The sequence below is a fragment of the Carya illinoinensis genome, chromosome 15 (genome assembly GCF_018687715.1).
Source record: "Carya illinoinensis cultivar Pawnee chromosome 15, C.illinoinensisPawnee_v1, whole genome shotgun sequence".
Taxonomy (NCBI): domain Eukaryota; kingdom Viridiplantae; phylum Streptophyta; class Magnoliopsida; order Fagales; family Juglandaceae; genus Carya; species Carya illinoinensis.
This window is the reverse complement of record NC_056766.1, coordinates 5,316,692-5,334,709: the sequence shown is the minus strand read 5'-3', so window position 1 is coordinate 5,334,709 and position 18,018 is coordinate 5,316,692. Positions and strand designations below refer to the sequence as shown.

The following is an 18,018-nucleotide window of genomic DNA, read 5'->3' as shown; positions in this document are numbered from 1 at the left end:
TTAATTTAAAAAAAAATACAAATAAAAAATTGAATAAAATATTATAAAATTAAAAAATTGTTGAAATATTATTTTTTAATATTATTTTTGTTTTGAAGTTTGAAAAAATTGTATTATTTTTGTATTTTATTTGAAAGTTTGCAAAATTTGTAATGATCAATTAGATGAAAATTTAGAAAAGAAAAGTGTTTTGTTTTTTAATGATGTTTTGAAAGAAACTATATGGGAATATCTAAGAATACTCTCACTACAACAGAAAGCATGTTTATTGTTTTATGATAGAAGAAACCGTCACAGAAATGAAATAAACCATTACAAAAGGTTTTTTGTGACAGTTCGAAATCGTCAACGTACTGGCACAACAAACCTAGTATATTAAAAAAAAAAGGAGTAAGTGACACCGCAAACCTAGTATAAGATAAGTCAAGCCAATTTATATTCAAACTCATAAACTTTTAGAGCTAAAAAATACTTTCTAAAGAAAAAACTGACTTTGGTATAAGAGAGTCCCTTGACTACCCATGAGCCTTCCTTAGAATTTGTGCTTTTGCAAATTTTGCAAAATACACACTAATTGTCTAAGGAGATCACGCGGTACGTATGAAACATGTCCAAAGCAGATTAAAATCTCTATTAATCTATCTTAGATATTTTCAATGTATGAAAAATAATAGCAACATATAATCTCACAGATCATATGCACATAATGAGCATTATTCATACATATTCAAATCTACAGACAAATGAAGTATCCCAAAACATGCACGTGGGAGTGAATTATTAACTTTTACAGGACAAGCGGCAAGTCCCTTGTTAGAGGTCACCTGATTACGCCCAAAGAATAACGCGGTAGTTGTAACACAACTTTGGGGTGTCGATTCCACAGGAAGACAAATTAAAAGAAAAGTAAGAGGAACAAAGAAACTAAAGAAAAATATTAAATAAGTAATGGAGAACAAAAATTAATTTTAAATGTAAATTTAAGTAAAGCAATGTGATTAACAGAAAAAGTACTCAAATTTGACGAACAGTAGAGCGTCAGGAATCCCTTGCACAAATATGATATTTTAATTATTCTTAATTCATTGGAGAACTCAATTATGAACTCAATTTACAAAATTCGCAATCGGAAGGTATAGATTTATAAACCAAAATTAAATCAAATTTAACCCTTTTAAAAATCATTCACCACTTTTAAAATACCTAAATTACTACCCTTATTGAGAAAATCCAAAGACGACAATATACTTAGGTAGCGATATTGCAGCAAAAAACTAAATCAATATAAATAAATAATTGATCCAAACATAATCAAAGAACTAATCTATTCAATAGAAAAAGTATGACTGAATCCATAAACAGAATAAATTCTATGATTATTCGGAGAAGAAAACATCAACGATGAATTGAGAATGATAAAACAAAAGAATTTTAGCAATTGAAAATCAAATACATGAATTAAAAATAAATTAGAAATACCATCTAATGTGCAAGTTCATCTCTAACCCTACTTAAGAATTTAGTTACCCATAAATATACTGGACAACAAAAATCTCTAGAGAAAACTGAAGCGAACGGTGGCCATAGAAGTGATTTTCTCCTCTCTTCAGATCTGCCTCTTGTGCCTCTCCTCAGATTTGCCTCTTGTGCCTCTTCTCAGATCTGCCTCTTGTGCCTTCCACTCCCTCTATTTCGTGCTAATGATATGTTTATATAGGGTAGGATAGAAACCCTAATGTCCTCTTAATTTTCGCATAAAAAATCGCTTAAATTTTAGGACTTATCTTGGCAGTCACGTACGGCCTTCAAGAGTTTGAATTTTGAAATCCTTATTAGAGACAAAGTTATAGCCCTTTAAGATAGCTTTCTAATGCATTAAGAATCGCATTAATCCGATATGTGAGTAAAAGGATAAAGTAAAAACACTAAAGTATGTCCACATTGTCTCCAAGCGAATTTCGGACTTAGATTTTTTGTAGTTTCATTTTGTGATTTTTTTTTTCTTTTCTTCCAAATTGCTCTCAAATCCCATGAATGTCCTCCTTTGAATTTGACTGGGCTTGACTTGCTCTTTTATAAATTCTGAAATTAAATATAAAAAAAAAAAACTGCTTAGGAGTATCAGAACGTAAATAGAAATTCAATTAAAGAATACACATTAATTCCTATGATTTCCATTTACATTTTAGCATTTTAGTCCAATAATAGGGTATTTAGAGTGCACTTTTGCACACTCATCACATCCCCCAACTTACTCATTGCTAATCCCTAACAATTTTCATGTCAAAACGACGAAAGAGATAAAAAAAATCACACATAAAGGCCATCAAGTCACACTTTTCAAATTTCACATATCAAAACAATCTAAGGAATCCAATAATCCACAAGATCAATCCACCTATAGCAATCCACAGAGTGTGTGTGTTCTCCAAGCCATAATCATCTTAATACTAATCTTGACACATGCAATATTAAGAACGTCTCAAGCAAAAGGTTCAACTCCATAACTCACGGGTATAATAGTGTTTCGTGTAAGGGCTCTCTCTATGGAGTTGACAATGGGTGTATATACACTCTCATGAAAAATTAGGCAAATATGTACAAGCAACAAGCAAACATTGATCTTATGATAGAAACACTAATAAATGAGACTTCTACCAGTCTTTCCAACAGCTTACTTAGGATCAGAACGGTCAACACAAAAGGTTGTAATGTGATTTGATTTCGGGGCTATATGAAAAAAAAGGATGACACGGATTAAAAAACTTCCAAGTACATACAAAGGGAATTTTATTAAATATCTCAATAGACCACATTTCTCGCTTAATGTACTCTCCAACTTTTCAGATCATCAAATAATAATGTTTTTCCTTCTTCTTCCTCTTTTTTTTTCCAACAATTTGATGGACAAACACATGCCACTTTTGTATTCTTTCCATCTCTACCAACTTCTTTTTTTTTTCTTCTTCTTCTTCTTTTTTTTTTCTTTTTTTTTTCGGAGCTCACTCAATTGAACACTTTGCAACTTGCATTTTTCTCTTTTTTCTGTCGTCTTCTTCTTTTTTTAATTGAAAATGATAAAATTAAAGAAAGAAAATATAAATTCTACACTTAGTATACACTTGGAAGTAAAAATGGTAAGAAAATCTATGTATAGGTTATACTCCAATGTGGAGAGGCATGGATGATATGGGCATATGAAAAAAAAAAGTTACATGTATTTATTGGCTCAAAGTTGGCTACTAGGGGTCTATAATGGAAATGGATAGCTTGAAAGCTCAAACGTTAATCGTAAGTTGACCTTCGTCATATCCTAAGTATATCCACCATTATACCACAAATCATGTAATAATATTCTCAAAAGAAGTGCCCAATTCAACAAATCAATGAACGTTTATCACAATTTACTGTATTTGTATGCTCTCAATCCTTTCCAAACTCACATGAATACTTGAGCAAAAGAGTTCTCTAGCTGCATGTGTCAAACCACCATCTTACCACAAAATTTGGATAAGTGCATTAAGGATTCTGTGAATGCTTCAGCAAAAATGATTATGGTGAATTTGGTGAATTCACGAAGATGACTATGAATAAGAATGAGTACACATATGAAAATGATGCACGTGTGATGCAAATTAAAAAAAAAATTGACACATGAAAATATGCCACAAAGCTCCAACAAGCATTTTAAATACTGAATTTGCACCACCACCCCCCAACTTAAATGAAACATTGTCCTCAATGTTTAAGAATCAAAATTGAATGGGGAGTAACTGAAAATAGTAGAATACACCTGATAAGTGACATAGGTAGCTCACTAAACACCAAAGATGGTAACTTGAAATGAAATTAAACTATCTTGTAATCAAAAACAAAGAAAACAACAGCAAACAAAAAGGAAAAGAAAGAAAATAAGGAAAAAAAATAAAACAAAATAAATAAAGAAAAACATACCTGGGTGGTGTGGTCAAAGTTGATAGACTGGATCCACAAGTGGAATATATTCCACTTCCGAAACTTGCCTATCAATTAATACTTTAAGGCGTTGACCATTTACTTTAAAGATCCGACCATCTTTAGGATCTTCTATTTCTACCACCCCATTTACAAAAACATTCATTACTAAATAAGGGCCAGTCCACCTAGACCGAAGTTTTCCTTGGTACTTGTGAAATCCAAAATCATATAAGTATATTCGGTCATTAGGTTTAAACCTCTTCCTAAGAATATTTTTATCATGAAACGTTTTCATTTTAACCTTATAGACTTTAGACTTAAGCAAAAGTTTCAATTTAATTCTTGGTGCTTTCATACTTACAGGAATTTGTTTTCCACATTTTTAAGGCAACTCTTCAAATTTCTGTTGCCAAACATGTGTGTCATAATCTTGAGTTTCATAAAAAACAACACAAATATTAATAATATCAGATGAATCACTAACAGATGTATTAAACTCAGAATTCACAAGGAAATATTCAAGGGGATCAAAATCATGAGTTGTGTGAACTCCCTTATCTATGAGTGCGTCAATCATATACATTTGGTGGCACTCGTCATCTGTTGGCTATTTCTCAATATGGAAAATGTTGACCTCCATGGTCATGTTTCCAAAAGATAGCTTCATCAACCCATTCCTACAATTTATAAGTGCATTAGCCGTATCAAGGAAAGGTCTACCTAATATGAGAGGAACTTTAGAGTTAGACTCAACAACTGATTGAGTGTCTAAAACTAAGAAATCAATAGGATAATAAAACTTGTCAATTTGGATCAAAACATCCTCAACTATCCCTCTCGATTTCTTAATTGAACGATCAGCCAACTGAAGCACGACAGAAGTAGGCTTAATTTCACCCAAACCAAGATGCAAATAAATGGAATAAGGCATCAAATTAATACTTGTTCCTAGATATAGCAAGGCTTGCCTAAACTCATGATTCTCAATATTACATGCAATAGTTGGACAATCAGGATCCTTGTACTTAGGAAGAATTTACTGTTTAATTAGAGCACTAACTTGCTCTGTCAGAAATGCTGTCTTCTTAACATGGTGCTTCCTCTTAACTGTACACAAATCTTTAAGAACTTTTGCATAAGTGGGAACTTGTTTAATAACATGCAAAAGAGGAAGGTTAATCTTTACCTGCCTGAGGTTCTCCAAGATTTCATTATTAGGATCTAAAGTTCGCATACTAGATTTTAAAGCTTGAGGAAATGGTACCTTAACTGGACTCTTGATTACCTCAGCATCCTTGGGGAACTCGGTACTATCATTGTTGTGTTCTTCTTCAACATCCTTTGGTTTATCAGTTGTTTGGATGTGTAAGAACTTATCACTTTTTGTTACAATGGCATTGACCTCTTTTAAATTTTTTTGTGCCATATGCTGACCTTGGGGTGCGGATTGAGTTTGAGAAGGAAACTTGCCACACTCATTCACACTCAAGGAGTTCATTATCTTAGATATATGACTCTTTATTTCTTTATTTTTTTCAACAACCTGCATAATCAAATATTCAAACTTTTAATTAGTTTTACTCTGTGCCTTAATAAAAGCATGTAAAGTATCTTCTAAGGGGCTCTTAGAAGATGAAGGTGCATAATATGGTGCAGGATATGATCTAGGGGGATGTGCAGGTGGCTGGTTTTTAGATTTTCAACTAAAATTTGGGTGATTACGCCACCGAGGATTGTAGGTATCAGAGAAAGGTGTAACAGGCTTCATGTACATACCTAAGGCATTACATTGTTCCTCATACATCTCTCTCATCTCAGCAAATGTGAGACACTCTTGGGCAAGGTGATCTACCCCGCCACACACAAAACATGGTCCAAAAGACTCTGCATGATTAGCCAAGTGTGTTGGCTTTAAGTCTTTATTCTTTAATACCTCTAGCTCCCTAGTGAGCATCTTAACCTTAGCCTTTAGGTTATCTTCTTTCCTGAGATGGTAAATTCCACCACCATTTAGGTTTCCTGCAGGTCGTGACCTATTTGTGCTCTCAGTAGCACTAGGTCTAGTCCAAGTGTGAGTTTTTTCAGCAAGCTCATTCAGGTATTCTATGGCCTCATCAGGATCTTTTTGTAAGAACTCACCATTACAGATCATCTCTACAAATTAACACTCTCTAGGTGTAAGTCCTTCATAAAAATAGCTCACTAAGCGCCAATTCTCATACCCATGGTGATGACACATACTCAATAGTTCCTTAAATCTCTCTCAAGACTGATACAAAATCTCATTGTCCTTTTGTACAAAGGTAGAGATTTGCCTTTTTAAAGCATTGGTCTTATGTTGGGAAAAGTATTTATTAAAGAAGACCTGAGTCATCTCATTCCATGACCCAATAGATCGTGGTCTCAAAAAGTATAGCCAACTCTTAGCTCTATCCTTCAAAGAGAAAGGAAAGAACTTAAGTCTCACAATGTCATCAGTTGCATTTTGACTATGAAAAGTCGCAACTACTTCCTCAAACTCCCTAATGTGCACATATGGATTTTCATTTTTCAAGCCATGAAAAGTAGGGAGTAACTGTATCATCCCTATTTTAAAATTAAATTGGCGAATATTAGCTGGAAACATGAAGCATGATGGTGTGGCTGTGCGTGTAGGGTGGAGGTAATCTTGAAGGGTCCTAGTGGGTTGATCTTCGTGTTCACTCATTTTCTCAGAATTAGAAGAATTATCAAACAAATGATCAAAAAAATTAAATTCTGACTCTAACATAGGTCTACAAGCAAATTGACCCAAGGCGTCTATATACCTGTGCAAGCAAGGTAGAGAAAAATGTAACACTAAAAAAAAACTACAAAAAGAAAAAGAAAATAAAAAAAAAAGATGCAGCAAGCTAAAATAGCGAACGAAGTTACCACCTTTACAAACTGTTGAAAAGAAAAACTATCTCACAATTTTTCTACCGTCTCCCCGGCAACGGCGCCAAAATTTGATTATGCCCAAAGAATAACGCGGTAGTTGTAGCACAACTTTGGGGTGTCAATTCCACAGGGAGACAAATTAAAGGACAAATAAGAGGAACAAACAAACTAAAGAAAAATATTAAATAAGTAATGGAGAACAAAGATTAATTTTAAATGTAAATTTAAGTGAAGCAATGTGATTAAAGGAAAAAGTACTCAAATTTGATGAACAGTAGAGCGTCAGGAATCCCTTGCACAAATCCGATATTTTAATTATTCTTAATTCATTGGATAACTCAATTAGGAACTCAATTTATAAAATTTCCAATTGGAAGGTATAGATTTATAAACCAAAATTAAATCAAATTTAACCATTTGAAAAATCATTTACCACTTTTAAAATACCTAAATTACTACCCCTATTAAGAAAATTCAAAGACGACAATATACTCAGGGAGCGATATTGCAGCAAAAAACTAAATCAATATAGATAAATAATTGATCCAAACATAATCCTGAGCGATATTGTAGCAAAAAACTAAATCAATATAGATAAATAATTGATCCAAACATAATCAAAGAACTAATCAATTCAATAGAAAAAGTATGACTGAATCCATAAACAGAATAAATTCTATGATTATTCAGAAAAGAAAACATAAACGATGAATTGAGAATGATAAAACAAACAAGTTTTAGCAATTGAAAATCAAATACATGAATTAAAAATAAATTAGAAACACCATCTAATATGCAAGTTCATCCCTAACCCTACTTGAGAATTTAGTTACCCATAAATATACTGGACAACAAAAATCTCCAGAGAAAATTGAAGCGAACGATGGCCATGGAATTGATTTTCTCCTCTCTTCAGATCTGCCTCTTGTGCCTCCCACCCCCCTCCATTTCGTGCTAATGATATGCTTATATAGGGTAGGATAGAAACCCTAATGTCCTCTTAATTTCCGCATAAAAAAATCGCTTAAATTTTAGGACTTATCTTGGTAGCCACGTACGACCTTCAGGAGTTCAAATTTTGAAATCCTTATTAGAGACAAAGTTATAGCCCTTTAAGATAGATTTCTAATGCATCAAGAGTCGCATTAATACGATTTGTGAGTAAAAAGATATAGTCAAAACACTAAAGTATGTCCAGATTGTCTCCTAGCGAATTTCGGACTTGGACTTCTTATGGTTTCATTTTGTGATTTTTTTCTTTTTCTTTTCTTCCAAATTGCTCTCAAACCCCATGAATGTCTTCCTTTTAATTTGACTGGGTTTGACTTGTTCTTTTATAAACTCTAAAATTAAATATAAAAATAAAACTGTTTAGAAGTATTCCAACGTAAATGGAAATTCAATTAAAGAATACACATTAATTTCTATAATTTCTATTCATATTTCAGCATTTTAGTCCAATAATAGGGTATTTAGAGTACACTTTTTCACACTCATTTACTAAAATTCAAACAAAATCACAGCCATGCTCTCCCTATCCATCTTGTCACCCTCAAAATGTTCCCAGCTCCTCTCCGTACCCTACGTCCATACTCTGGAGTGTATCATACCTCTCGATTTAACATTGATTAATTCATCTTTGTTTCATTTTTCTTGTGCTTTCTTGAGAGACAAACGGGAAAGTGGAATCCATGAAACCTGTAACGTTCATGCATGAATGCCTTGTGCGAGGCTGTTAGAGCTCCGACTTTCATCAAGATTACAACTTTTACCGTCCTTTGTCTCTCCATATTCTTCCTCTTCGACTGCTTCTCTTCCACTTATCATTTCCTCATTTTCTCCTCCCTCTTACCTATCACCAAAAAAGCGTCGTCTCCTCATTCTACTTATCCACTACCACTAGCTACTAAAACACCATCTTTGTCATTGACGCCGCCTCCATCTTCTCCTTCTACGTTGCCGAAGCTGTCGCAATTGGACATGATGATCAGGATGGGGAAATGGACAAGATGGGGGCCATGTCGCTGGACTTCGAGGTCATGGCCATAGACGAGAGTGTAATAGAGGAGTAGTTGAGGAGCATGAGAAACGGGAGAGAGGAGGAGGCCGGGAAGAAGGGTGCTGACCGTGGTAGCTTTAAGGTTGAGAAGTACGAGGTTTGCGAGCAGAGAATGACTGAGTATGTATCGTGTATGGACAATGTGGATGTTACCAGGCAGTTGAAATTGGGTGACAGTGTGGAGAAGTACGAGCGGCATTGCCCAGAGGAAAGGAAGGGGCTGGGTTGCTTGCTGCCCAAGCTGAAGGGTTATCAGGTCAGGATACCTTGGTCGAGGAGTCGAGACGAGTTATTGTTAATAATATTATTTTATCTTCGATTGTTTGTTAGAACGACTCATGGTTATGTAATTTTCTTTCTTCTTCTTCTTCTTGTGGGATTGTGTAGTTAAGAAATGTACAAATCATGGGTTTTTTGATGGCTTAGCCTAATGGAAGTGGAATTTAGATAAAGGATTAATGAAGGGTTTCTTCGAGATAAATTAATTGATGGTCCTTTTTTTATTAGATTACATTTAGAGCTTGAGATTTGAGGTTCGAAATCTTATAGGTTCTTTGAAATCTAAATTTTTGCGATAATTTTGGTGCTATTTTTTTCAAATATTATTGAATGAGCGAGTTCCTATTTGAGTAGCTCTGAAATATATACTGTTTGAAGATGTGTGAACTACCGTGTTCTTGAATTGAGAAGCTAGAGGTAATACCGATTCATATGGTGAGAAAGTTGTATCTGTTGGGGTTTTGGGGAGGCAAGGAGAGCCATTATTTTGAAAAAATTATTAGGTAATGGATGAAGTGGTACTTCCATTCTATCACATCATGGAATGCTATTTAAATTGCTTTATGAAAACCTCTAATTTTTAATGATAACTACATATTGTGTGAGTTTCTTTTTATCCTTGACTTATGCTATTTTGATCAGATCTCTCAAAGTTTTTATGCACACTTTTTGAAAATGTAGCTGAAGTGGTTAGAACCTAGTTAAATTGGTGCTTGCTAATATATGGCATTTTGTTATATTGGAGCATTTTCCCTTATTTTCAGTCTACAACTTATTAGTGGCTCATCCAATATAAATTTTTGAAGGGGGTTTCTTTTTGGGCTAAGTATGAGATATAATTGCAGGTGCGGTCTTGTAATATGCCACATATAGGTCTGGTTGGAAATAAAGGTAACTACAAATGGATATCAATAAGAAATGACAAGAGTACATTTTTTTGGCAGGTGGTATGGCAGATAAACACTTGAATCATATTCTTAAGGTTGGTCTGTGACTCTGTTCTGGAATTTTTCATCATGTATTAGTTTGTATTTGTATGGCATTGATTGCAATCTCTTAATTTGCAGATGGTTCCTAAAATTGCCTTTGTCCATAAGACCCAAGTTGCCTTGGATGTTGAGAGTGGAGTAGTAAATTTTGGTGCATTTTTGATGCAGCATAATGTGACTACTCTATCAACAGCACAAAAAGATGTCCATGAGTCCATATTCGTTTGCTTTAGAGTGTGGTGTGCATACCATTGTAGCAACATTTGCTACTCAATGTCTATTATATCCAAGTTAGGCTTTTGACTTCATCCATTATTTAGGCTGTGGATTTAATTGGACCCTTGATGGTACTTGCTTGTCCCTTTATATATAGCATCGAAGCCTTATTTGGCCTCCAATATATTAGAAGTATTTGTTTTGAGTTGTTTGGTATATCAAAGGAAAGTAAAAACATGAAAGTAAATATATGTGAGACTTGTTAGCCAAAGCTCTTTGACACCAATATTCCATTTTTCTTTGGCTTGTTATGGAGATGGAAAGCTGCTTCTTGAGGCCAACAGGATCCTAAGGGCAGGAGGGTAATTTGTGTAATAGGCCGCTAGAAATTTAATTGTAGAATTTCTATTGACTTTAGGAACCTCGTGAAGACTCTATAAGCTTTCACGAATCCATTAATCATATAGGTTTTAGTCTAACTACATAGTTAGTATTATTACTCATTATGGTATAAGAAGTGTGTTTTTGATTATTGGAAATAGTTAGAATTGTCTAAATGTATTATGGTTTGTGCCATTAGACTCGGAGGGTTATTTAAGGTCTTATGGCGCAATAACATTTTTTCATATTTTCGGACGAAACGTCTGTTCAAAATTGTGGATATTATTAGATAAAAATATCTTAAGCTAATTTTGTGGATATTATTTGATAAAAATATTTTAAGCTAATTTCGTGGATATTATTGGGTAAAAATATCTTGAGTTGATTTTTGTAGATATTATTAGGTAAGAGAGTCCAACACTCCACTCTCACTTCGGATAAGAGAGTCCTACACTTAACTCTCATTTCGGGTAAGAGAGTCCTACACTTAACTCTCACTCTAACCTCATCTCTTCTATATCTCATCCATAAGTATCTCCAGCCACCCCTCCCCACGTAATTATCTTCATTTGTACTTTCCATTGAAAGAATACCAAACACTCTCTCTCAGACAGCTTTTAGGTATTTTTTTGCACGCCCATTTCGAAGCTTTTTTAAGTGTTTTATCATAAAGTCTCCTTCATATAAGTTGTTTCTTTTTTAGTCTAGTTTACGTGGATATCTTATTTGTCCCATTTGAAAATCATTTGGTCTGTCAAATATTGTGTAAATTATAAAAAGGTCATTCTAGGAGATAAACTGGAGAATATGTTATAGTTTGGAGTTTTTGACCAAGCTAATGGATAGATATTGATTCGAAATTTTTATGGAGTATTGTTAACATGTGTATATGATTATTGTTTGAGAATTTTTGCATGATTAAAGGTTTTGATGAAAGATTTTCTTAGATTTAGAAACTTAGAAACTGGAAGAGGAAAAACAGTTTCTGTTTTGAGAAAGTTTAACTCTTTGGTGGTCTAAACCTATTCCAATGACTTTGATAATTTTATTGGAGGATCCTAAGCATCTTATATACATGTTATATTATTATTTTGAAGATATTTGATGTTAGTTTCAAAAATATGAAATTTTATGTAAAGAGATATTCAAATAAGTCAAAGTGTGGATGTTCTTGGCTAAATTTATGTTTTGGTTTATTTTTAACCATGTGATCTTGAATTAGAAGCTTATATATATATATATATATATATATATATATATATATATATATATATATATATATATATATATATATATATATATATATATTTTAGGACATCTTTTTAAACCATGTGATGGTTTGGTTTGAAGACCACATCTTTATAAGTCATAGATCAAAAGGTTAATCAAAACAAGTTAGAAACAAAAATCAATGGAAATAGCATATGGGAATTTCGGCCCTATGGAGTTTTAATAGTTGTGATTAGTTTTAAATTTTTCTAAATTGATATTTGAGTTGAGGATAAAATTTACATGAAGCATGTAAATTTTGATGACTTTTGGAGTTAGTATGCAAAATCCTTAAGTTATGGGTGAAACAATCATTTTCCTACATGTAGAGAGTAAAATGAAAATTTTACTCTTTAAGTTAGTATTTTCCATATTTCAAGTTATTAGTGATTTAGTGCTAATTTTTAGAATCACTAATTACAGTTTCTCGTGATCGCGCTTGAGGTTTTATAAGAAACGCGAAGATCGAGGTAAGTTAGCTTTTAACTTACTAGCAGTCTACTGTGTATGTGTGCTAAGTAAAGGAACTACAGTGTATGTATGTGTGTTATCATATATGTCATGCCATGCCAAGTTATCACGTAATTGTCTATTATACAGAATTTATTCTGTCATCAATTTTTATCTGTTACATAATATATTCTGTCATGTATTACTGTACCTTACAAGTATGTCATGCTAAGTATGCCATCTATTACATGTATATCAAGTTATGTAATATTCATTGTTGCAAGTATGTCATGTTTAATTTATTGTCTATTATATGTTATGTCATGTTACGAAATGTTTCTATCTCAAGTTGGTCATGTATTTCAAGTTATGTTCAAGTCACTTTATGTTACGTCAGGGCTTCAGTCATTTCGTATTCCAATCACGTTTCATCTTGATTACTTATGTATGGGGTCACAGTAATTGTAACGCATACACTACGTGAAACACAGCAATTGTGACACGTAGAATACATGGGGCCACAACAACTGTGGAGTATGTATTTACACGTAGAATACATAGGGCCACAACAACTGTGGAGTATGTATTTTTCATGTTAAGTCAAGTTTGTGTAGAATACATGGGACCATAACAACTGTGGAGTATGTATTTACACGTAGAATACATGGGGCCACAACAACTGTGGAGTATGTATTTTTCATGTTAAGTCAAGTTTGTGTAGAATACATGGGGCCACAACAACTGTGGAGTATGTATTTTTCATGTTAAGTCAAGTTTCAAAACAAGTTTATGATAAGTCAAGTTTCAGAACAAGTTCATGATAAGTCAAGTTTCATATCACGTTCATGTTAAATCAAGTTTCAGAAAAAGTTCATGATAAGTTAAGTTTCATATCATGTTTATGTTAATTCAAGTTTCAAAGCAAGTTCATGCTAAGTCAAGTTTCAGATCAAGTTCATGTCAAGTCAAGTTCAGTTCATGTTTTAATTTAAGTTATGTCAATTATGTTATGTTGTACGCCAAGTTATGTTTTAATTACTTATGAATTTGATTATGCATTTATGTTTTTACTGTCATCCATGCAGCATTAGCTTGTGTGGAAGTTTTTTGTTAACTTACTGAGATTTGTAATCAAATCTCACTTTGGTAGTCCCAACTACCATTCCTCCCGAATGGTAGATCTTGTTACAGGACCTGAAGGAGAATCAGGAGCTGATCAACTAGACACAGTTGACTAAACGACGGTACGAAGTCAAAGTTAATATAGTAGTTAACGTAAATTACTACTTGTACGATGGAGTTGCATCTCTAGTACTTTTTGGATTATAACCATTTTGTACTAGTGTTGTGATCTATTCAATGGGTCTTTACGTATGAAGTATGTTTTAAGCATTTGGGATATTTTCAATTAAGTGCATAGTATTGCTAAAGAAAAAAAAAATTATCCGCTACGAATATTGCATAATGTTATATGCATGTTAGGAACATTGCATCTAATATGTCATGAACGGGGGCAGGTAACCTTGTGTTGCATGTCTTGACGCTTCAAATGTTCGTCTAATCCCAAACGGAATTTAGGAGCGTCACACTTTGTGTGGGTAGAAGAGCCTATTTATAAACATGAAGAGAACCTACAGAAATAATGAAAAGGTAACTCATCATGAAATTGTTACTCTGAATATACCTTTTCAAGCTGCTATTGATCATTAGTGTGTTATACAGTTTAACAATCTTTGTTTGTAATGTCTTTCCTTAGGATGATCTTGCACATCCAAGAGCTTCCTTTTTATTTTTTACCGCCTTCTCTTCTGGTGATACGTGTTTTGTTGGTACCATTGTTATCTTCCTTAGGTATTGAGGAATAGAGTACTATTATATCTTTGGATTCAAATATTCATCCTTGTGGCTTATATCTACATAAATGGAGGATCTGACTACTCGCATTTGTTGGGAACTAGTAAAGAAGAAGGGATACATTGCTATATGGAAAAAACCGTTGAACAACAGCTGCTATCTTAATTGTGAAATTGGAGTGCAGCCTCCATTATATGATTCCAATGATGATCCAGACAATGTTTGGTATGACCTGCTTCCCTTGCTTTGGGTTTACATTAGTTGAGTGAAATAATATAGTGTATAAATCTTCATATTGCCAATCAAAATCAACAATTAGATGGCATAGCTGTTCCTTTTCAGATGACGTTGATGCTATTGTGTTTTTCCTCAATTTTTTTTCCAACCATTAAAATCATAGCAAAATCCTAGCTTGTTCATTTATAACAATCTCCACATTTTGGCTCATGGACTCTATTTAGCCTATCTTTAGTTGAGTTGAGTTGTAGGGAATGACACATTATTTATTTTGTTCACTATCCTTTCTATGTTCCTAACGGAATTTTAGTGTTGCAAAAATTATGGGGCAAACTGCAGTAAAGAAAATTGATGAGATTTAAGAGAAAGAATAGGACTTTAATACTAAAGTTGGCTGATAGCCCATAAAATGAATAAAAGATCAATGTAGTACCAAAATCTATGTTATTGTGGTTAGATATCTTTTGTGAAAGGAAAGAACTTAGTAGGAACTGATGGATTTTCTTGCATTTTTGTAACATTGTTCTGGCAAAGAAAAGATATCAAATGATGTCAACTTTAGTATCTTGTATGAAATTTTGCATGTAGATTTTGAACCTATAATTTTCTTTGGAGTTACAACCCATATTTGGGCAATGGTACAATTTGAGATTCTATACACCACGTACACTCATTGGTTAATATGACGTATCACAATCTCTCCACTTCACTTCTGGTTGAGATAGACTCTTATATAATTAGCGCTTCAAGAGAGAACCAAATCACGTCTAGGTCAATATTCCAAAAGAACTGTTCAATAGTACAATTGGAGCCCTATTGGAATTATTATAAAGAGCAAGTGCTTCTCATTTTCAAGCAAAACAATGTGAGTTCCTATGAACTGCCTACACTTATCAATCAATATAGATGTCATAGTGGTACTTTTTGCAAGTATATTGCTTTGAAGGCATGCATCACTCCACTATCAAAGAATGGATATGGAGCTAATGTAACTAAATGGCCTGCAAGCCTTCATTATCCACCAGACAGGCTTCGTAGCATAGAAATGGACACCTATGTATCTAGAAAGGAAATTTTCATGGCAGAGTCGAAGTATTGGAATGAGATAATACATTGCTATGTTCGTGGTTTCTGTTGGAAAGATTTCAAACTAAGAAATGTGATGGACATGAGAGCTAGATATGGAGGTACATCATTTAATAACTCTACATACTTTTGAAAACTATTGCAAAGTTAATGAGAAATTTTATAAAGCCATAAACTCTTTCCTTAAATGCTCAAAAAGAATTTCAAATCATTCTGATTGCATGTGGCAGGTTTGCAGCAGCATTGCATGATCACCAGATTGATTGCTGGGTTATGAACATTGTTCCTGTTAATGGGCCCAATACCTTGCCTATTATCTATGACTGTGGACTTATAGGAGTCAGGCATGACTGGTATGTGCTTTTCCCCTTCAACTCTATTTTTGAAAATTGCTTATCCTTTTGTTCATTTTTAGGTAGTTTCATAGCCTTTTCTTGGAATCTATTAACCGTCATTCATCAAGATGATTAAGACTAGTCATATTGCCACCTGAAGTTGTACCATAAATTCATTTTGATTTAAATCAGTTTTGGCAAGTTTTTGTACTTGGGGGAGGACTTCCAAGTGTGAGTTGCTTGTATTACAACCACAAACACTCCTTTCCCCCAAAATAAAAAAGAAAAAACACATCAGTTTGGATGTACCTTAATGCATATGAAAGAGTATTAAACCTTTGTGATCTATGTCCAGCTATGAAAATAATTACATACTTTCCATGATGACAAATACAAATGCTCTTACAGCGAGCCAGTTCAAAATTTCCCTAATGGGGATGGATGTTTGTAAAAGATTTGTTGGTGGATAGTTTGAGAAGGCTCTGGTAACTAACTTTGGGGACTTACTTTTGTCACTAAAATTTTGGACTTAAGTTATAATGCTCAAACTTTCGTTTCCATGTGCGAGCCATTTGACACTTACACTAGAACATATGACCTGTTGCATGCAAATGGTCCTTTTCACTGTTGAGGAAAAGAGGAATTATGTTCTCTCTCACACCTGCATTTGTTTCATTCTTGCAAAGTTCGCATTATATTAGAATGTTATCTTGTCTCAGGCACAAATGTGATATCTCAACTGTCTTGTTTGAGATGGATTGAATGCCAACACCCAGCGGGCGTGTTTGTATATGTGACAAGGTATCCAATTATTAGGGAAGTGAAAGAAATTGCATCTGCATTGGGATGGGCTTCGATCTGCGCTAGGTGAAATTGAAGAAGGCCTCATTCAAGCTTGATTATGTTAATATGCGATAAACGTATGTGAACTGCTTGATTGTGGGAAAGTTGGTAGTAAGCACTTATAATTCTTTTTGCCCTAATTGTCATTCACTTTGCTATGTGAAAGGAGTCTTCCTGAAGTCTCACCAAGATGGAAAGCGATGGCGACTAACTAATATGATATGTTTTCTATAGAATATACATCCCTAGATTAGATTGGTCAAGAATGCACATTAACATGATTGTTCAAAATTTGCAACATAATTATGAATATGATTAAGTAACGAGAAAGGTTCTATTCATATGACAATGTATATTATCTTGTAACTTACAGCGTAGGATTTTATTAGATATATCTAGTACTATAGAAACTGGCTTTGTTATATATAAAGGCGATTTTTTTTCTTCTCATTTTTCCCAGAAGAGAGGAAGGGGAAAAAAAGTAAAAATGAAAAAAAACAAAGGGACAAGGAAACCTAAAGTCAGTTAGAAGTAGGGCTGGTTGTACATGGAGTTATTCAATTAGGTGGGTACCTTCATTTGCAGGCTTTGCTTGGTTACTAGCTACCTCCTTCCTTGAACGCTATTAGATTTGATTTTACCTCATTGAATGCCCCTTATAATTCCATCTTGTCTTGTACAATTTCTAATATTTCCTAACAAGCGTACTTTCTTAGAGATGATGAGATAAGAAAAAATTTGTTTCAAGAACTTATGGTGAACCCAAGCTAATAAGTACATATTTTTGAAATTTCACTTCATTTCTTAGCTTTCCAAACAAACTGACAAATACTCACTCCCTTCAACTCCTAGACACCCTCTTTATGATTTAAACTTGCACCTTTGCTTTGATTCACAATCATTGATAACACACTATAAATGCAGTGACTGATAAGATTGAGAAACAAAGCCCATGCCCTCCATATTTTCTAGAGGAAGTCCAGTACCTCATGCCATAAACTCAGGGGCAATACACAGTACATGTTCTTAGCAGAAATCCAAGCATCATCTTGGACAAAAATGGATGAAACAAGAATGAAAAAGACTATTGTTAGCATAAGAATGTAATTGACATCTGATTATAATGCATAGAATAATGATTTGT

The 18,018-nt window shown here is 33.6% G+C and overlaps 1 pseudogene; it reads left to right on the top strand.

Moving 5' to 3' along the window:
• Positions 1-8,589: 8,589 nt before the first annotated feature.
• On the top strand, positions 8,590-16,902 carry LOC122296580 (annotated as a pseudogene).
• The last annotated feature ends 1,116 nt before the right edge of the window (positions 16,903-18,018 follow it).